Raw genomic sequence first — 22,931 nt, 5'->3', positions numbered from 1 at the left:
ATTACCTCTCAGAAAACACTTGGTAACTTCCCAAAGAACCTGAGGATTCTTAGCAGTACTGAGATTAAATTTAATAAATTCTTGTAGTTTATTAAGTTATGTAATAAATTCTGAATTTTGTAAAAGAAATATTAAAATGCCATCTCTTTGCATGTGGAGGGCGTATTGTAGGTAATATAACAATTTAACATTGTTCAAGGAACCTAGAAAATCAACAAAACACCCTGAGTTGTCACCCCCAGATCCTTCAACAGAAAGTTTTAGTTTCCTATTTACCAATATAAGAACCCCCTTAGTTTTGCAGAAGAGTAAGCTGCAACACGAAAGTGTTTATTTTGAAAGCGGTGAATGTCCTCAGATTTAATATGAGATTACTGTATCAATGCAATTGATATCCTTTTACGCTGCAAAACATCTAAACATTTTGCGCGTTTAACAGGAGTATTTAAGCCATGGAAGTTCCAAGTAATATCAGCCATCAAGGTGGATCAACAAACGAAAACCTCTCTTTCAGGAAAACAAATAAAATTAAGACAGGCATAGGGTGTATTCTACTAGTTGCAGCAGAGCACATTGTTTTACACGAAAGTTGTTGTCTCTTGATTGTGTGGTTTTTCTCCGATTTGAATATTGGTTTGTGTACCAAACACTTAATAGCTTTATTTGATTTGTTTAGTTGCACATATTGGTTGTAAATGTAATATTTGAAGTTTGATTTGATTCTATAAAATACATGCACCTATTACATTTTGTTAAGTACTTTATGTACACAGTGTTTTATATACATTGTCATTTTCTTCCAACAAATGCTCATTATTCCCTTATAAAAAGCCTTTGTGTATCTTCAGTTGCTTTTTGTCACTCCTTATGACTTGCGCAGTCATATGTATTGCAATGATTACAATTTACTATTTGCTATTTCCAGTACATTATTAGGAGTTGTTTGTTTGTTATACTACAAACATTTAAAAACCTTTGATACATTTAACCCATGAATTACCAGACAAATGGGTAAATAGTAAACAACAGTCACAAAAGTGTTCCACAGGACAAGAGAAAGTAATATAACGAGTAATATAACAATATAACTAGTAATATAATTATACTTTTATTATTAGTAATTATAAGGATATGATATATTATATATATATATATATATATATATATATCTATATATATATATATATATATATATATATATATATATATATATATATTTTTTTTTTTTTTTTTTCCCTGAAGGAACAAGTAGGTTTTCCCTGAAGGAACAAGTAATATCTAACATTTTTTTTAGTAACGTGCCCAAAACGGTTATGTATGAATTACAATTTGAAGGCTTGAAGTAAAATTGTGATCCGAGGTCAGGTTTATGTGTAGATGCTTTGGATCCACTGATATTACTGGAGAATTTGAATAGTAACGCTCCTGGCTCCTGATTTAATCTTCACAGTCCCATTGTGCAGTGCTGTGTGAGTAACAGAATAGCGGCAATGACTCCAAAACCACAAGAAACCTCCAAGAGCCAGAGAAGCCAGTGAAGGCTATTGAACCAGGAGCTGAGTCCGGCAGGCCCGGGGATTTGAACTTGCAGCTGTTCTGATTCACAGCTCGTGCTTGGCGAGTCCTGTGATTGGGAAAAAGTCTATATAACAATAGAGTATCTAGGACCCATTATATAAGGGAGCAGTAAGCATATGAAGGTTTTTTAATGTCTCCTTTGAGGAAATAAGATCAGCACTGGCTGGATCCCAGCAAAATGTATCTGTGCTGCCAAGTAGTATATCCTTGAGCTGAAGACTTGGAACGAAGCAAGCTACAGAGAGGTGTATGGATTTAAGAGCTCTGCAAATCCACCACATAAAGAATGACATAATTTAATGTCATGACTTTAGAGTTGTAACTATAGAGGTCCTTCTACAGCAGGATTAAGGAAAGTAGTGCTGTATACATGTAACAGACATTAGGATACACCTGCCAAAGTGAACCACCCTCCATATTTGTAACTTCATAAAGTTTAAGGTTAATAAGGAGCACTAGACTCTGCACTAGACTCCAGTACTTCCACTATGCTTTATTACACTTTGCTATACTTATATCAATTAATTTCATGCAAATAGAATTGCCCAATTCAAATCTTCATGTAGCCAACTCAGTGATCAGGAACATATAACATCAACAGTTCACCTGCTTTTCTGCTGTAAAGCAGGAGATCTTACCAAGCCTGGGAAGTCGGGGTGGCTGTCTGAAAACAGTGATGAGGTGAACTATCCTCAGAATATTTGTCTCCCTAACCCAGCAGGAGTGCAGGTGCCAGTGCAGGGATCCCTGGGAATACCCAGCCAGGATCCGTAACCACACTGGGTACGGCACAGTCAAATCAGTGAAGTAACAAACTCAGCGATTTAGAAAAACTAATTTGAAATGCCAGGAAAAAAAAAACACAAACAGGATCATGGAATTAAGAATTGAGGTGTGGTTCACTTTAACAGGAAGGTACTCATATCATAAGAACATAAGAACATAAGAAAGTTTACAAACGAGAGGAGGCCATTCGGCCCATCTTGCTCGTTTGGTTGTTAGTAGCTTATTGATCCCAAAATCTCATCAAGCAGCTTCTTGAAGGATCCCAGGGTGTCAGCTTCAACAACATTACTGGGGAGTTGATTCCAGACCCTCACAATTCTCTGTGTAAAAAAGTGTCTCCTATTTTCTGTTCTGAATGCCCCTTTTTCTAAACTCCATTTGTGACCCCTGGTCCTTGTTTCTTTTTTCAGGCTGAAAAAGTCCCTTGGGTCGACACTGTCAATACCTTTTAGAATTTTGAATGCTTGAATTAGGTCGCCACGTAGTCTTCTTTGTTCAAGACTGAACAGATTCAATTCTTTTAGCCTGTCTGCATATGACATGCCTTTTAAGCCCGGAATAATTCTGGTCGCTCTTCTTTGCACTCTTTCTAGAGCAGCAATATCTTTTTTATAGCGAGGTGACCAGAACTGAACACAATATTCAAGATGAGGTCTTACTAGTGCATTGTACAGTTTTAACATTACTTCCCTTGATTTAAAATCAACACTTTTCACAATGTATCCGAGCATCTTGTTAGCCTTTTTTATAGCTTCCCCACATTGTCTAGATGAAGACATTTCTGAGTCAACAAAAACTCCTAGGTCTTTTTCATAGATTCCTTCTCCAATTTCAATATCTCCCATATGATATTTATAATGTACATTTTTATTTCCTGCGTGCAGTACCTTACACTTTTCTCTATTAAATGTCATTTGCCATGTGTCTGCCCAGTTCTGAATCTTGTCTAGATCATTTTGAATGACCTTTGCTGCTGCAACAGTGTTTGCCACTCCTCCTACTTTTGTGTCGTCTGCAAATTTAACAAGTTTGCTTACTATACCAGAATCTAAATCATTAATGTAGATTAGGAATAGCAGAGGACCTAATACTGATCCCTGTGGTACACCGCTGGTTACCACACTCCATTCTGAGGATTTTTCCTCTAATCAGTACTTTCTGTTTTCTACATGTTAACCACTCCCTAATCCATGTACATGTGTTTCCTTGAATCCCAACTGCGTTCAGTTTGAGAATTAATCTTTTGTGCGGGACTTTGTCAAAAGCTTTCTGGAAATCTAAATAAACCATGTCATATGCTTTGCAATTATCCATTATCGATGTTGCATCCTCAAAAAAATCAAGCAAGTTAGTTAGGCACGATCTCCCTTTCCTAAAACCATGTTGACTGTCTCCCAGGACCCTGTTACCATATAGGTAATTTTCCATTTTGGATCTTATTATAGTTTCCATAAGTTTGCATATAATAGAAGTCAGGCTTACTGGTCTGTAGTTACCTGGTTCAGTTTTGTTTCCCTTTTTGTGGATCGGTATTACGTTTGCAATTTTCCAGTCTGTCGGTACCACCCCTGTGTCAAGAGACTGCTGCATGATCTTGGTTAGCGGTTTGTAAATAACTTCTTTCATTTCTTTGAGTACTATTGGGAGGATCTCATCCGGCCCAGGGGATTTGTTTATTTTAAGAGCTCCTAGTCCCTTTAACACTTCTGCCTCAGTTATGCTAAAGTTATTTAAAACTGGATAGGAACTGGATGACATGTGGGGCATGTTGTCAGTATCTTCCTTTGTAAAAACTTGTGAAAAGTAATCATTTAACATATTTGCTATTTTTTTTTCTTCATCTACGATTTTGCCATTTGTATCTCTTAAACATTTAATCTCCTCTTTGAATGTTCTCTTGCTGTTGTAATATTGGAAAAACATTTTGGAATTGGTTTTAGCTCCCTTAGCAATGTTCATTTCTATTTCTCTCTTGGCCTTTCTAACTTCCTTTTTGACTTGCGTTTGCAGTTCTGTGTACTCTTTCTGCGTACTTTCTTTTTGGTCCTTTTTTAATGCTCTGTAAAGTGCCTTTTTTCGCTGAATATTTTTTTTTTTAATTGATCTATTAAACCATTTTGGCAATTTAGTTTTACATTTAGATTTGTCTACTTTAGGGATGTAATTGTTTTGCGCCTCTAGTACTACATTTTTGAAGAACAACCATCCTTCTTCTGTGGGTGTTTTCTCTATTTTACTCCAATCTACTTCTGTTAGTCTCTGTTTCATACCTTCATAGTTTGCTTTTCTAAAATTGTAAACCTTAGCTTTAGTCATTACTTTTGGGGATTTAAAAAACACTTCAAATGAGACCATGTTGTGGTCTGAGTTTGCCAGTGGTTCTCTGACCTCTGTTTTAGTTATTCTATCTTCGTTATTTGAAAAGACTAAATCAAGGCATGCCTCCCCTCTAGTGGGTGCCTTCACAAATTGTGTTAGGAAGCAGTCATTTGTCATTTCCACCATTTCTATTTCATCCTTCGCGCTACCCACCGGGTTTTCCCATTTTATTTGGGGGAAGTTGAAATCCCCCATTAGTATGGCTTCTCCTTTGCTACACACATTTCTAATGTCATTGTATAACAGATTATTGTGCTCACTGTCTGAATCTGGCGGTCTATAGCATGCTCCTATTATTATGCCTTTTGAATTTTTGTCTGTTATTCTGACCCATATTGATTCGGTTTTATTTTCTTTGTCCAGGTTTAACACCTGGGCTTCAAGACTGTTTCTTATGTATAGCGCTACCCCTCCTCCTCTTCTGTCCTGCCTGTCTTTCCTATACAGTGTATACCCACAAATATTATATTCGTCCCCATCACTCTCAGATAACCAAGTTTCTGTAACACCTATCACATCATAGTTACTTGTTAGTGCAGTAGCTTCAAGTTCTAGAATTTTGTTTCTGATACTTCTAGCATTTAGATAAATACATTTAATGGTTGTCTTACCTGAGTTGTTGTTCTTGTTTTGATGCGGTCTCCCTTCTGTTTTTTTGTTGATTTCTCCCCCCTTCCTTTCTAGTTTAAATGCTTCCGAACCTGCTCGAGGATCTTTTCTCCGAGTAGACTAGTTCCCTTGTTATTTAAATGCAGTCCATCCCGTCTATACAGATAGTCCTCGTTGTAGAATGTGGTCCAATGATCAAGATAGGTGAAGCCTTCCCGTGTGCACCACATCTTCAGCCATGCGTTTTGATTAATTATTTCCAGCTGTCCATATGGTCCTTTGCAAGGTGCCGGTAGTATACCAGAAAATACCACAGTTTTGGTTTTCTCTTTTAATTTCCTTCCTAGCTCTCTGAATTTGTTTTGCAGGGATTTTGGTCTGTCTCTTCCAATGTTGTTTGTACCGATGTGGGCGACTACTACCGGGTCGTCTCCTGTTCGTTCTAGGAGCCTGTCCACGTTTTCAGTGATGTGCTTGACTGAGGCTCCCGGAAGGCAGCACACTGTTGTAGTAAGGGGGTCCAAACTGCGAATTGAACTTGCTGTGTTTCTCAATATGGAGTCCCCAACAATCATGACCTCCCTTCTTTTTGTTGTCTGGTCACCACTGTCAATAGGGTCCTGGATGTTTTTCCTTTCATTCTCTTGTTGTTGGTTCTGCTCATCAAAATTCTGAAGTGACTCAAATCTGTTGGTTGTTTTGATTTCTGGTGGTTGTGTTTGACGAAGTTTCTTTTTTTCCCTGCTTCTGCCTACCTGAACCCAACTGTTCTGACCTTCTATCTCCCTGGTGGCTTTCAGTCTGTTAGGGGTGATGCAGACTTCCATGAATTGTGGGTGTGCCAGTTCCTCAAGATCCTGTTGCTGTCTCACTTCTTCCAGCTCCATTTCTAGCATACTTACTAGTTTATGCAAATCCTGGATCGCGCGGCACTTTACGCACACTTGGTTTAGCTCCGCTGGGTTTTCTCGGCTTTCCCACATCAAGCAGGTGTCACAGATTACTGGCTTGAAGACCATGTTGAGGTTTTTTTTTTTTGAAGTTTAGTTTCTTCTGCAGCCGTCAACCTGCTTTCAAACTGCTTCGAAACTGCTCTGTACTTTTCCACGCCTGTACTTCTCCCACTTGTTGTCGCTTCCACTCGCTGTTGCTGGGAAGACTGCCTCGTTTAACTGTGTTGTTCTGCTCTGCTGTTGGCTCCTCCCCTCGCCCGTGTCTCAAAACGGTGCTGAATTTGAATCAGCTGCTCCGAGTTTCAGCTTGTTTGTTATCAGAAAAACACACGCTGCTGTTTGACTTTGAGCTGCTGCTGTGTTTCCCCAATGTCCTCTGTTTTCTGATTAAAGCAATTCAAGATGCAATTTCTCCTTTCTGCTTCGAAACTGCTCTGTACTTTTCCACGCCTGTACTTCTCCCACTCGCTGTCGCTTCCACTCGCTGTCACTGTCGCTCATCTTTAGAAGTTTTAATCAATTTGTAATAAATTTAGACAAATGCATGAAAAGGAAGGCTTTATCAACGAGAGCAGCAAAATCACGAGCCGAAAAGTTTTGAACCAATTTTTTGGAGAACGACTTTACAGAGTAAAAAGTTTACACTTTATCTGGCTTGTAAAGGGCTGGAAGTGTGGCACCTGTTTTAAGGTTGCCATGGCTACATTATGATTCCTAAACCCAATTAAATTGGGTAACCTCATTAAGGCTGGTTCAAAGTTCATTGAAACTTACTCAGCTGTTCGTATTGCACAACCATTGCCTGTTAGACACCTGTGACAGAAATACTCCCTCCCGACCTGTGAGGGTGCTAAGCAACGAGAAGAGAGTTCCTTGGACGATAGTTCTTTCCCAGGATTCAAGGGAAATTGTCCAGCTAGAAAGGGGGCAGAACTCCATAGCATTAACGCATTGACCCGAAAGGGAAACAACATGGCTGTCGCAGATTGGAAGGGCGGCTGCACTTGTTTACCAAGGGGTCATGTGTGATAACATAAAAGGGGATAGAAAGACACAATCTGTTCCTTCACTTTGGTTTGTGTTTGAACCTGAAAGGATCGTGAGAGACACTGTGAATTATACGTGTCGCGAGTCTTTTGTTTGTTTGTCTGTAAATGTCTTGTTTGTGAGTATTAGACAGTTAACACGTTCTGGAGCTGTCACCAAGGGCAAGAATAAAAGCCGGAACAGCATTGCACTACTGTCACTGATAAACTTGTATCACCCACCACAAGCTCTACTGCACGCACCTGGGACTGGTGACCGTGTTGGTATATTGTGGGACGGCTATTTTATGTTTACTGTTTGGGACTGCAACCCTGTTGTTATTTACTCCATGCAATACACATTGCTGTGTATTGACAGGGGATTATTATTTAGTCACCAGACCTGGATATAAAGAAACAATAAAAACCCTTTCCAAACCGGATTATAAACATCTCTGTGTGCTTCATTAATGCACTGCATCACTCCTGCACTTGTATCCACTCAACCACTTTGCCACAACAGCATACTGCTGTATGAACCCGCTTGTAGTGATGTGAATCCACAATGATGAACTAGTGTATATCTGTTACAGATACAAACATTCCAATTCTAATGTGATTCCTCAAGAACACATTTAAAAACACTTGTTGTGTTCATTATGTTACACAAGGAATGTCTTCAATTTCCTGGCTAAAAAAGAAATCGCAGGCTGTGATGTTTGCGAGTCTCTCCTTGGAGCTGTAAGAATAAACCTTCACAATAACATGGACAATGTACTGTCGTTGGCTTCTTGGATGCATAAATGCGTCTGCAGGAGAGAGCCACACACTCCGCCTGAGACTCACTGCAAGGGAATGCCAGCTAAGGATGGGATGGCTGCAGTTCCTTGTCTGACTGGTGAGTGTGTCCTGCAGCCTCTGACACACCAACGAACTGTGGCTGAGCCAGGGGCTAGACTATGGGAGCGACGGAGAGCAACTAGCCCTCTGTTTACAGAGAGTAAACTAAAAAAAAAGCCTAAAAGAAACTAAACCACTGACTTCTAAATGTAGAGCCGGGATCAGAATTTATTATCTTTCCTGCACGGGACTGGGACTAGTTTCGTTATTTTTAAATTCCATAAAGTATTAGAGTGTGTCAGCTATAAATAAGTATCCTGACCCCTTGGACAGCATGTGTTTCTGTGCCAGTGGTTTTATAGAGTTCAGGGCTATATCACACTCAGCACCCCCAGACTGAAAGAATTACTGCTCATGAAGCTTGCTCTTATTAATGTAAAAACATTGGTGTTCATGCTAAGCCTTTTTGAAATATAAGGTTTAGTTCCTCTCAAGCATGCCTTTTTTAAACATAGTTTCATTGGGACTTTTCCCAAACCAAAATATGATACCCAATTACTCACAATGCACAAATGTTGCCAGTGAACTGTATTAAGCACATTTGATTTCAGAATTAAATCCAACATTAAGATGATAATTGAAAGTGCATTGATGTTGTTTTGTAACTGTAAATAAATGCTACAGAAATAGTATGTATAATTATGCTTCCAAGCTAAAGGCTGGGACGCCTATTGTTATTGTTAAAGTTTTTTTTTTTTTTTTTTTTTTTATTATTATTATTATTATTATTATTATTATTATTATTATTATTATTATTATTATTATTTTCTTCCCAGAACTTTAAACTGCTGCTGCTTCAAAGCTGTGTGACTGATCAGGTTCTGACTTGGCAGGTAACAAGCTGGATACATTGGCTGTCAGATGCTGAAAATTTTTTGCTGCTGTGTCCTTGCAATTGGCGCTGTGACCCATTTTTCGATAAAACCTTTAGAAATCTTCTTCTTGGGAACCGGTGAATCGATTGATCTGAAACTTGGCATATATCGTCAGCGTCCAAACCCGCATCAAGTTTGCTTAGCAGAAGTTCCTGTGATATAATTTAATGTCAAAATAGCTTCCACAAATCTTATCACAATGCGCCCCTAACAACAAACTGCAGCTGTTTGAAAACTATTTGTCCAACAAACTCCAAACTTAGTAGTTATCATCCCAGTAACAATGGGATACAAATATGTGAAAATGGTGATGTTTATAAAACAAGATGGCTGCCAGTTATTCATTTACATTTGAAGTTTAAACCTGCGTCAGTTGACAAACGATTTACTGGACTAACTCCAAATCCCACAAGCATCTTCCCTGATACTGTATCAATACAACTGACTTTTAAGAAACTTGTGTTAAACCAAAATGGCCGTGTGATTCATTTCTTTCTTGAAACCTCCCAAAATGTTCTTCTTTGGCACCGTTGAAGTGACTGATCTAACACTTGACAGATATTGTCACCATGCAAACCTACAAAAAAGAAGCCAAGTTAGAAGCAACGATTGTGTGAATGTTGGGCCCCAGCTCCTTTCTAATTGTGCCTATTTGCTTAATGCTTGACAAGGTTGCCCCAATTGCTTCTCATAACTTGAGCTTTTGTGTTGGATATCACCACTTTAAATGGCTGTTACGTTTTTCTAACTTGTTTTTTTTTTACATTGACAATGTTTTTGTTATAGATACCACTTCATTTTTTACTTGATCACATAATGAATAAAGCAAGGGAAAGCTATTCGAGAATGTGTATGGTAAATAGACAGACAGACAAGACAAAAGACTAATAAGTAGAGTAATATAAGAGAAATGAGAAAAATATTTGAAAGTAAAATAATGGTAGAAGGGATTTTTGGAGAGTATTGAAAGTGTAAACATTGTATTCTTTTAGCTGCAAATGTTCATCCATGAGTGGTGAAAACAATATGTCTATTTTGGTAGGTATTAATATATTGATATTTACGTAGGTACAAAACAACAATGTTATGAACGGTTAAAAAAGGTACATATGCATGTCAGTGCTAAAAGGTACTTGTAAAGCATTTGATCGCTTCCTAAAAGCCCATATCCATGTCCTTTGCATTTCTTGGCCATGGTTTGACTTACATTTATTCATATTCTCAAAGGAAGAAGAATAATCGTTAGGTTTCATAGTTAAAAACATATGTATAAAGAAGAAACAAATTAAAACATTCAAGGACAAGTAATGCATTGATAATTTATATGTTCATAATAAATCCTTGATGTGCTCTCTGGTCATAGAGTTCTCCATTAGTGAAGCAGTATTAATAGTTCATCACTCATTGTTTGGTTCAGTCATGCATTACGTATACATACGCTAGCTTCCACGTGGCTAAGTATGCTAAGTATGCATGTAACAATATCAATATCGTGATGTGGCAAAGCTCTGCCCTGTATAGATTGGCAGGGACAGGATTAAATTTCCCTTCCTGCCTGGGTTTATTGTGTTCAGATGGCTGGGGATTGATTGGAGTATTAACAATCAATCAGCTCCCAGCCACCCGACATAAAGGGAGACCTCAGCTTCCCATTAGAGAGAGAATGGCGCTAAGGAATCAAGCTGGTGGTTGTGCTAGCTGGTTTTTGCCTTGTTGTTTTGGTTTTTGTATTTCCTGGTCCAGTGAAGGCATTGCCCAGCCTGGAAACCTTTATTTTTTGTAAGTTTTGCTTTGTGTTTTGTTATTTGTGTTTAAATACCTTTGTTTTGGCCCTTGTGCCCTTTTAATTTGTGTTTGTTATAATAAAAGTATTATTTTTGAACTGCAGTCTGTCTTTGGGCCTCTACCCACTCGCCAGCCTGTCACATGTGGTGTCTTAGTGGGATATAGCACCACCAGGAGCCTTAGAGCAGTACTGCAGTTTTTTTGTTGTTGTTTATTTAAACTTTTGGGAAAGTTAAAAAAAAAAAAAAAACAGCAGACCAAAAACCAGAAAGCACAACCATCATCATGCTTCCCCAGCTTCCTCCTCTCCCTAATGGTAAGCAGAGACATACTTTTATGTTAGGTAGCTGGGTGCTGATTGATCGTTAATTACTCCAATCAACCCCCAGCCACCTGTCTTCCCAGCAACAGCGAGTGGAAGCGACAGAGAGTGGGAGAAGTACAGGCGTGGAAAAGTACAGAGCAGTTTAGAAGCAGTAAGGAGAAATTGCATCTTGAATTGCTTTAATCAGAAAACAGAGGACATTGGGGAAACACAGCAGCAGCTCAAAGTCAAACAGCCGCGTGTGTTTTTCTGATAACAAACAAGCTGAAACTCGGAACAGCTGATTCAAATTCAGCGCTGTTCTGAGACACGGGCGAGGGGAGGAGCCAACAGCACAGCAGAACAACGCAGTTAAACGAGGCAGTCTTCCCAGCGACAGCGAGTGGAAGAAGTACAGGCGTGGAAAACTACAGAGCAGTTTAGAAGCAGTTTTAAAGCAGGTTAACGGCTGCAGAAGAAACTAAACTTCAAAAAAAAAAAAAAACCCTCAACATGGTCTTCAAGCCAGTAATCTGTGACACCTGCTTGATGTGGGAAATCCGAGAAAACCCAGCGGAGCTAAACCAAGTGTGCGTAAAGTGCCGCGCGATCCAAGATTTGCATAAACTAGTAAGTATGCTAGAAATGGAGCTGGAAGAAGTGAGACAGCAACAGGATCTTGAGGAACTGGCACACCCACAATTCATGGAAGTCTGCATCACCCCTAACAGACTGAAAGCCACCAGGGAGATAGAAGGTCAGAACAGCTGGGTTCAGGTAGGCAGGAGCAGGGAAAAAAAGAAACTTCGTCAAACATAACCACCAGAAATCAAAACAACCAACAAATTTGAGTCACTTCAGAATTTTGATGAGCAGAACCAACAACAAGAGAATGAAAGGAACAACATCCAGGATCCCATTGACAGTGGTGACCAGACAGCAAAAAGAAGGGAGGTCATGATTGTTGGGGACTCCATATTGAGAAACACAGCAAGTTCAATTCGCAGTTTGGACCCCCTTACTACAACAGTGTGCTGCCTTCCGGGAGCCTCGGTCAAGCACATCACTGAGAATGTGGACAGGCTCCTAGAACGAACAGGAGATGACCCGGTAGTAGTCGTCCACATCGGTACAAACAACATTGGAAGAGACAGACCAAAATCCCTGCAAAACAAATTCAGAGAGCTAGGAAGGAAATTAAAAGAGAAAACCAAAACTGTGGTATTTTCTGGTATACTACCGGCACCTTGCAAAGGACCATATGGACAGCTGGAAATAATTAATCAAAACGCATGGCTGAAGACGTGGTGCACACGGGAAGGCTTCACCTATCTTGATCATTGGACCACATTCTACAACGAGGACTATCTGTATAGACGGGATGGACTGCATTTAAATAAAAAGGGAACCAGTCTACTCGGAGAAAAGATCCTCGAGCAGGTTCAGAAGCATTTAAACTAGAAAGGAAGGGGGGAGAAATCAACAAAAAAACAGAAGGGAGACCACATCAAAACAAGAACAACAACTCAGGTAAGACAACCATTAAATGTATTTATCTAAATGCTAGAAGTATCAGAAACAAAATTCTAGAACTTGAAGCTACTGCACTAACAGGTAACTATGATGTGATAGGTGTTACAGAAACTTGGTTGTCTGAGAGTGATGGGGACGAATATAATATTTGTGGGTATACACTGTATAGGAAAGACAGGCAGGACAGAAGAGGAGGAGGGGTAGCGCTATACATAAGAAACAGTCTTGAAGCCCAGGTGTTAAACCTGGACAAAGAAAATAAAACCGAATCAATATGGGTCAGAATAACGGACAAAAATTCAAAAGGCATAATAATAGGAGCATGCTATAGACCGCCAGATTCAGACGGTGAGCACAATAATCTGTTATACAATGACATTAGAAATGTGTGTAGCAAAGGAGAAGCCATACTAATGGGGGATTTCAACTTCCCCCAAATAAAATGGGAAAACCCGGTGGGTAGCGCGAAGGATGAAATAGAAATGGTGGAAATGACAAATGACTGCTTCCTAACACAATTTGTCAAGGCACCCACTAGAGGGGAGGCATGCCTTGATTTAGTCTTTTCAAATAACGAAGATAGAATAACTAAAACAGAGGTCAGAGAACCACTGGCAAACTCAGACCACAACATGGTCTCATTTGAAGTGTTTTTTAAATCCCCAAAAGTAAAGACTAAAGTTAAGGTTTACAATTTTAGAAAAGCAAACTATGAAGGTATGAAACAGAGACTAACAGAAGTAGATTGGAGTAAAATAGAGAAAACACCCACAGAAGAAGGATGGTTGTTCTTCAAAAATGTAGTACTAGAGGCGCAAAACAATTACATCCCTAAAGTAGACAAATCTAAATGTAAAACTAAATTGCCAAAATGGTTTAATAGATCAATTAAAAAAAATATTCAGCGAAAAAAGGCACTTTACAGAGCATTAAAAAAGGACCAAAAAGAAAGTACACAGAAAGAGTACACAGAACTGCAAATGCAAGTCAAAAAGGAAGTTAGAAAGGCCAAGAGAGAAATAGAAATGAACATTGCTAAGGGAGCTAAAACCAATTCCAAAATGTTTTTCCAATATTACAACAGCAAGAGAACATTCAAAGAGGAGATTAAATGTTTAAGAGATACAAATGGCAAAATCGTAGATGAAGAAAAAAAAATAGCAAATATATTAAATGATTACTTTTCACAAGTTTTTACAAAGGAAGATACGGACAACATGCCCCACATGTCATCCAGTTCCTATCCAGTTTTAAATAACTTTAGCATAACTGAGGCAGAAGTGTTAAAGGGACTAGGAGCTCTTAAAATAAACAAATCCCCTGGGCCGGATGAGATCCTCCCAGTAGTACTCAAAGAAATGAAAGAAGTAATTTACAAACCGCTAACCAAGATCATGCAGCAGTCTCTTGACACAGGGGTTGTACCGACAGACTGGAAAATTGCAAACGTAATACCGATCCACAAAAAGGGAAACAAAACTGAACCAGGTAACTACAGACCAGTAAGCCTGACTTCTATTATATGCAAACTTATGGAAACTATAATAAGATCCAAAATGGAAAATTACCTATATGGTAACAGGGTACTGGGAGACAGTCAACATGGTTTTAGGAAAGGGAGATCGTGCCTAACTAACTTGCTTGATTTTTTTTGAGGATGCAACATCGATAATGGATAATTGCAAAGCATATGACATGGTTTATTTAGATTTCCAGAAAGCTTTTGACAAAGTCCCGCACAAAAGATTAATTCTCAAACTGAACGCAGTTGGGATTCAAGGAAACACATGTACATGGATTAGGGAGTGGTTAACATGTAGAAAACAGAAAGTACTGATTAGAGGAAAAACCTCAGAATGGAGTGTGGTAACCAGCGGTGTACCACAGGGATCAGTATTAGGTCCTCTGCTATTCCTAATCTACATTAATGATTTAGATTCTGGTATAGTAAGCAAACTTGTTAAATTTGCAGACGACACAAAAGTAGGAGGAGTGGCAAACACTGTTGCAGCAGCAAAGGTCATTCAAAATGATCTAGACAAGATTCAGAACTGGGCAGACACATGGCAAATGACATTTAATAGAGAAAAGTGTAAGGTACTGCACGCAGGAAATAAAAATGTACATTATAAATATCATATGGGAGATATTGAAATTGGAGAAGGAATCTATGAAAAAGACCTAGGAGTTTTTGTTGACTCAGAAATGTCTTCATCTAGACAATGTGGGGAAGCTATAAAAAAGGCGAACAAGATGCTCGGATACATTGTGAAAAGTGTTGAATTTAAATCAAGGGAAGTAATATTAAAACTGTACAATGTGCTAGTAAGACCTCATCTTGAATATTGTGTGCAGTTCTGGTCACCTCGCTATTAAAAAGATATTGCTGCTCTAGAAAGAGTGCAAAGAAGAGCGACCAGAATTATTCCGGGCTTAAAAGGCATGTCATATGCAGACAGGCTAAAAGAATTGAATCTGTTCAGTCTTGAACAAAGAAGACTACGTGGCGACCTAATTCAAGCATTCAAAATTCTAAAAGGTATTGACAGTGTCAACCCAAGGGACTTGTTCAGCCTGAAAAAAGAAACAAGGACCAGGGGTCACAAATGGAGTTTAGACAAAGGGGCATTCAGAACAGAAAATAGGAGACACTTTTTTACACAGAGAATTGTGAGGGTCTGGAATCAACTCCCCAGTAATGTTGTTGAAGCTGACTCCCTGGGATCCTTGAAGAAGCTGCTTGATGAGATTTTGGGATCAATAAGCTACTAACAACCAAACGAGCAAGATGGGCCGAATGGCCTCCTCTCGTTTGTAAACTTTCTTATGTTCTTATGTTCTTATGTTCTAACACAATAAAATCAGGAAGGTAGGGGAATTTAGCCCCATCCCTGCCCATCTATACAGGGCATAGTTCTGTTCTGCCACACATGGCTTCAGTTCAGTTACTTGTAAACACACAAGTTTGATATTTATTCTGTTGATGCAATGTTTAAAACAAAGTCTTCTTAACACAGCCATCATTTCTGTAGAAGTTAGCTGTGCAGCAGCACAGTGCAATATCTCTGTGAAGTCTGTACTGTAGGCAAAAGCTTTTGTCATTCAAGAGGCAGCCCATCTTCCCTGGGAGAGCTTTGAAGACTACATTGCATCTTCGTGAACTTCAGAGGTTGATGAGTTGAGAGCAATGAGATTGAAGAAAGAGTGAATTCAGAGAAGAGCAGAGAGAGTAAAAATCTTTGTTTTGAGTTTAAAAAACACAACGTATATGTGTTCCTTTGTACTGTAAACAAATCCTTGTCAGTCCTTCCATTGGTTCACAGTATTTTATAGACAGTTGTGTGTTAGAAATGAAATGTATCTGCTAAATCTCTTTTGTTTTCTAAGGCTTTTATATGTATCATTTAAACCTCCTATTCAATATAACTTTGGTTACATTCATTGGAGAAGCATATGAATTTCATTTTCATTCTCTGTGCAAAATTGCAATTACAAGCATATAAAACATGTCGTAATACAATCAAAGGATAATATTTAAAAATAGTTATTAGTTTATAATATTCATTTAAAACACAATAAACACTTTGGATTTATTGGGAAACTTAAAATACCTATTAAAATTGTATCTACAAGTTAGTTAATTAAAAATTATTCTTAAAGCATTTTAAGTAACTTTTATCACAATAATAGTACAACTACATTGTCACTTGTCAAATTTCATGACACCTTAGGAGGCAATCAGATAGCATTCTGAAAGGTGAGCTTCAAAGAGTTAATACAGTTTGTGTTCTGTCCCTTATCTACAACCTTTGAAGTAGATCTGGCTAAGAATGTCCTGGAATTGGTGTTAACAACCCAATCCACACAGCATGTCAATACAGACAAGAGTCTGAATTAAATATCTGAAAAATACTTATATGAAAATGAATTTAACCATGAATTTCCTTGACAACTATAGATACTAATGAGAGCAAAACAAATACAAAATAAAAACAGGGGAATCACAGATCTTTTTAAGAAAGCTGGGAGACTTTGTATAAATGGATTTTATAGTTTTAAAAGCTGCAATAACAGTTCTGCTTGTGAAGCATCCACACTATAATTTGACAGAACAGGTGATTTATTTGCACTATGCAGAAACTTATTTTCCATTTGGTGCTTGACCCCTGGAGCACTCACTCACAGAATCTTCGCCTGTGCACCAATTATCAGTGCTTAAAGACTAGTTTTCAAACAAACTGATTATCGCTCACCAATACTGTATTGGTATGTGGCAAAGTGCCCCGCCCCTGGGCTATTTGTTTTTGTTTTATGTTATGTGTAGTTTGTTAATGTTGGTGTATAGTCATTGGTACATGGGATATAAATGGGTCTGTGTAACATGAGTGTTTCAAATTTGTATTTGTATTTAGGCACAAGGATTTTACAGCACTTCATGTTAAGGTAAAATGTAATAATATGTGAGCACAGGGAATTGCACTTTTATTAATTCACATGCAGTTGTACGGAGACTCCAATTGAATGATTGATTAGCAGTCGAGTCTTGGTACAGCTGCATAAAAGCAGCATGTTTTTACACACTCGGGGTTGTGTTTTCGGTGAGTGGAGAACGGGTGTGGAGAAGGAGAAAGTAAAACCTAAAGTAAATAATTGATTTAAACTCACCGTGTTTGTCTGTCTGTTTAGTGTTAGTACATTTTGGCTACTGTGCCTTTTTATTTTACAAAGTGTTTTTTGTTTGTTCAACCTTTTATTTTCTGTTTATTGATTAAACTGTGCAACAGCGCAATTGACATTTCTCCTGGCAGTACGAGTGTTTCTTCTGGGTCTGACGTCACCATACACACATTATGAATATTATGTTATTATGCTTTAAACAACATACTACAATAGTTTTCATTATGGTAATTGTTTGTTTATTAGTTTTAAAATGTTTAGTAAAACATGACCTACTGTTTGATCTCATTAGTACAACCGTCCCCCTTTGCTAATGACATCTTTAGTCAGTGTAACCAAGTATAAATCTCCACATTTTTGTAAAATGACTTTATGCTTACTTTTAAAGATGGAACGCATTGCAGTAAATTAAAACAATACACTTCGCATCCCACGCAGACTGAGAACACAAACGTAAACACCATTAAGTGGGGTTGGCGTTGCAAAGGAGATGAAGGGAGGTTTCACAGTTCCGATCAAGTGACAGTTTTCCAAACATTATTTTTGAATACTTATTCACCATTGCTACACTCTATTAGAAAATTGACTTTGTTGCTTGTTTTTTTAATTATTCATCATTTAATCATAAAATCACAATTTACAAGATTAAATATGCTACTATACTCCTCCTGGGCTCTGCCATAATAGAGTCGCACGACTACGTTACTGCATGCCAATTGGCTCGGTGGATATGTTGGATTTTGCTAAATTAGAAGCCTGGCGTATAGTGCGTTATGGAAAGAAACGAGGTCCATATTGCATTTTGAGGACAAAGGACATTAAATATCAGAAAGTAGGTACTGTGAGATGAATGATCCTGCTGAATATCGCGTTTTGCATCTAAATTCTTCATATATTCCCGATTGTGGAGCTGCATATGTGCCATATAAAAATGTGAGAAACGTCATCCGTGTATGTGTGTCCATGTTTCTGTGGTTATTGTTCTTGTACATTTCTACGGTTATGCACCATACAGTGCTGTGAACACGGTTTATTTTTTCTGCACTCTTAAGGATAGTTGATACACTAGTAAAGGGTGGTCCGTCAGCCCTGTCAGTATAATGTAAGATATTTTATTATTTTTGTAAATTCAGAAAACAAGACATGCCCCCTCCTTCTAGCACACGTTTTTTTTTTAATTTTTATTTCAAGCCTTTGTTTGTAGACTGACTACGAGGCAGAGATTGTGGATTTGTCAAGATACCAACCAGTGAATGTCTAGTTGCTTATTTTTCAATGTACCTTGGAGATAACAATCCTTTGTTTTGTTCCACAAATGCAACTGGGAATACATCAGAAGGAAATATTTAATCTTGAAAGTAGTCATTTTGTTTGGAATACGGCAAGCTGCAATCGGATGCATTTAGCAAAATGAAATGACAGGTAGGATAACAACTTATGTGCCTAATATGAAACGTATTTTATATATTCTTTTTTTGTATTATTTTGAGAAAAAAAAGTTTGGGTTTTACAGGTTTGTATGTACCAGTTTATACGTGTTTACACAATAGTGTTCAATGGAATTGCATCTGTGTTTACAACACAGCTCCTGGATGCAGGCCTAGTCAGCTGGCAGAGCCGTAAGCTCCTCCATAGATTACAATACAGCTGTTATACTGGAAGTAGTGTTATATTTTATTTTTATACAGTATTAGAAACAATTATTTTGGTTTTATAGTCATATAGTGTACATATACCTGTTTACACCTGTACATGGGCATATGTACATACCCGTATCTTTTGACATTTTGTTATATTTTTTCACTGTTTGTAGTCATGCTGTATATGCGCGCATTACAAAAATAAAACATTTTATGTTTAATTTTCCATTTAAATACAGTGTTTCTGCAAAGCAAATGTTAGATGTTAGGTTCATGAATACAATTTTTCAGTTATATCTGATAGTATGTCTTTCATTTTCATAACAAAGCAGTTTAAAACTGTATAGGACAAAGTGACCCACATGGCGGTTCTGGTAGTTCGGAAATCTGGTGATTCTAGTGTTAACAACGAATGTCTGTGTTGTGTTCCGAGAATGTGAGCGGAGGGAAGTGGTGACAATTCCGCTCATAATAATATCCGCCGCTCTGCTTCACTCTTTCTTTACTCCGCTCAGCTCTTTCTTTCATTCTGCTCCGTTCCCCTGCTCCAGACAAAATGGTTTGAAAATACATATATAATAATAAGTAAATAAACTAGTTGTTTTTCCCCATTGTGTTGCCGATTGCAGATGAAAAGATGTAATGTACATTCAGAAAGGAATACCATTTAATTATCTTTATTAACCTTGACCCAAGTAAAATAAAAAAAAAAAAAAAAAAAAAAAAAAAAATAAATCCCCAACCTATGACCAGCAAAGAACTGTTTATAACTTTATGATTTTTGCGATTCTGGCTATCAAACGCCATCAGGATATTTAATTAACATATTTAGGAAAAGTCAAAAATGGACATACACATATGACTTACAACAGAAGAGTAATTAACATTATAAATGCAAAATGGGTCACAATGACCCGCATGGCTTTGCAGACACATTTTGTGAAAACAATACAAAGCAAAATTATTAATCCCCATTTAACTTAGTAGGAAAACAGTTATGGATGTAACCCTGATTCAGGATTTGAGTAGTGTGTGTAATAAAACAAAGTCCAAACAATGTTCCAATTTCCCAGATTTATATTATAAAATAACAATAATTCCCCTCTACCAGCAATGGTACTGGGGTATACAGCAGGAATTGCAATCCTCAAATAATAACAATAATAATCCACGGCTCTCCATAGTGCACACCACGTGCTCTCTGGTTTGGTTTCGTTATGTTTTTGTGTTATGCAGTCCGGTTCCCGTGCAGTGGGAGGTGATGCTGGATCTCTGGCGACAGCTCTCAGTACTCTGCAAAACAGTGTTTTCACAAAAACAGAAAAAAAACACTGTGCCTCAGCTTGATTAATCACTCAGCATAAGGGGGCGTATTCACTCCCCCCTCGATCAGCCTGTCACCAGGGCTTATCCAATCGTAGCCTGGACCACAGCTGATTTGCAATGAGCTTTTTTCGCATACTGACAGATGCGCGAACCCTCTAAGATGGCCAACAATTTCTGCCTACCATCCAGTCTAGGAGGAAGCCTTTTCTTGTAGGGAGAGAGATTTGCAGTTTGAGTACCTTCTCTCTGTCACATATCTCACCCCTCAGATTGATGCCGAAGGAACACTCGGACAACTTTAAGTTCCCTAATTGGTCCCCCTCTTGTGAAAAAAAATCTGCGTTTTGGTGCTCCTTACCTGCATGATACTTCACTGCGTAGTGGAAAGGTTGCAGTGCCAGATACCAGTGAGTTATCCTGGCATTATTGTCCATTGTAGTTAATCTTCCATGGAGCGGTTTTATGCTCATATAATTGGGTGTTCTACTCCGTCAACTTGTTGAGACTGCCCCCAGGCAGAAATGGGAGGCATCAATCTGGAGGATGAACTCCTTATTGAAATCTGGTGGAATCAGAGCTGGGACCTGGCATAATTTTCTCTTAATCCTATTAAAAAGACCCCTGACAGTTCCCTATCCATTTTGGAGCTGTCTTCTTGGTGAGATACTACTTGGGGATAAAGCAGTGGTAATAGCCGGCTAACCCCAATAGCGTTCTCACCCGAGACTTGGTTCTAAGGATTGCCATCTCCACCAAAGCCTGGACTTCAACAGGGATTGGTTTTGTCTACCCATTACTCATAATGTAGCCAAGATATTGGGTCTCTTGTTTAGCAAATGTACACTTGCCCAGATTAGCTGTCAGCCCCACCTCTCTCTGAGATTGTAGGATGGCTGAAAGTCTATTAATATGCTGTGTCCTGGTACAGCTAAAACTCACCATGTTATCAATGTATGTGGCTGCATACTTTTGATGGGTTGCCAGGACCTGGTCTCCATTCAACCCAAAGGACATGGTCTGGAAACAGAAAAAAACATCTGGGATAGAGAAAGCAGTTTTCTCTTGTGAACTCCGAGTGAGTGGAATTTGCCAGTATTCCTTCGTTAGGTCCAGAGTCGAGATCAATTGCGCCCATCACAGTCGGTCGTGGAGCTTGTCGTCCCGGGACATGGGATATGCATCAAACTTGGAGATGGCACTGACCCTTCTAAAGCCCACACAGAACTGAGTGGAGCCATCCTTCTTCAGCACCATCACTATAGGACTAGACCACTCACTTCGGGAAAGGCTAAGTGACTCCAAGTTCAAGCATACCCCTCATCTCCTGGCCAACAGGACCCCTGCGACTCTCCGAGATCCGGTACAGTCGCTCTCTGACCGTGACACCTGCTGGAGTAATAATAGCATGTTTAATCAGTGCTTTCTACTGGGCAAGTTAGAAAACACATCACCACACTTTTTCACTAAATCATGTAGCTCACACTTCTGAACAGAATGTATCTGTTCCCCTATTGGAATGTAACTGGTGGCCTGACAGTGGGACCAAAGTCCTCTTCTGTAGTGTCATTCACTATAAGCAGGGCCTCCATTTCTTTCCAGGGTTTTATAAAATTAACATAATGAATTTGAGTTTAATTTCAGTGACCAGGTTGTATAAACTCACAGTTTACTTTACCAATACCCTGTATCACCTCATATGGCCCTTGCCACTACCAAAATATACATGAATCCAGAGTCAATGGATCCTGGCTCAATGGACCCACTATGTCCACAGCAATACGTTCAAAGGGGACATTAATCAGGGGCAGTGGGACGAGCAGAGTCAGGCGAACCCACCCAAGCTCTACTTGTTGGCACTCCTAGCATTCCGCCACATAACGTGTCACCACACTGTACACTCCCACCAAATAAAACTGAGCCAATATTCGTTCGAGTCTTTTCGCTACCTAAATGTCCCAAACAAGGAACATAGTGAGCGAACCACATGATCTCACTTTGAAAAGACTGGGGAACGAGTAATTGTACTACAATCTTACTATGTAGCAAATGATATGTGAGCAGCTGGGTGCTGTCACACCCCGGTTCCCTGAAAGAGAAGACAACCAACAACAATAGTTCTGGGCTATGTCTGCCACAGGTCAGGTATTCACTGAGCATTTTATGTCAAAGTTGCCGATAGGCCCCTCCGGGGAGTGATGTCCTCGGTCCCACCTACCAAGGGGTTAACTAGTCACTCCGCGGAGATCTCTTTTGCATCGAACCCATGAGTGCGCGAGTGATGCGACCTCGCAAGGTTTGTTGGTCATCTTTTCTTTCAGGGAACCAGGGTTCCATCCATAAGCTATAGTTCAATTTCAATTCGAAGACTACCAACAACAATACTTTTGGGAAAGTATATCAAGCCGTCGCTTGGGAGTGTGAGCAGACAGCAGACTCGCTACCACTAAGCTAATCTTTGTGGTGTCTGCTTGCAACCTCAAGGACCTGTGTGCTTAATGAAGGCCTAGAGGAATCTACCACGTTGAGTATGCAGAACCTGGTGAATGTATACGGAGCAGCCC

The sequence above is a fragment of the Polyodon spathula genome, chromosome 13 (genome assembly GCF_017654505.1).
Source record: "Polyodon spathula isolate WHYD16114869_AA chromosome 13, ASM1765450v1, whole genome shotgun sequence".
NCBI lineage: Eukaryota > Metazoa > Chordata > Actinopteri > Acipenseriformes > Polyodontidae > Polyodon > Polyodon spathula.
Note: the sequence above shows the minus strand (reverse complement) of the source record.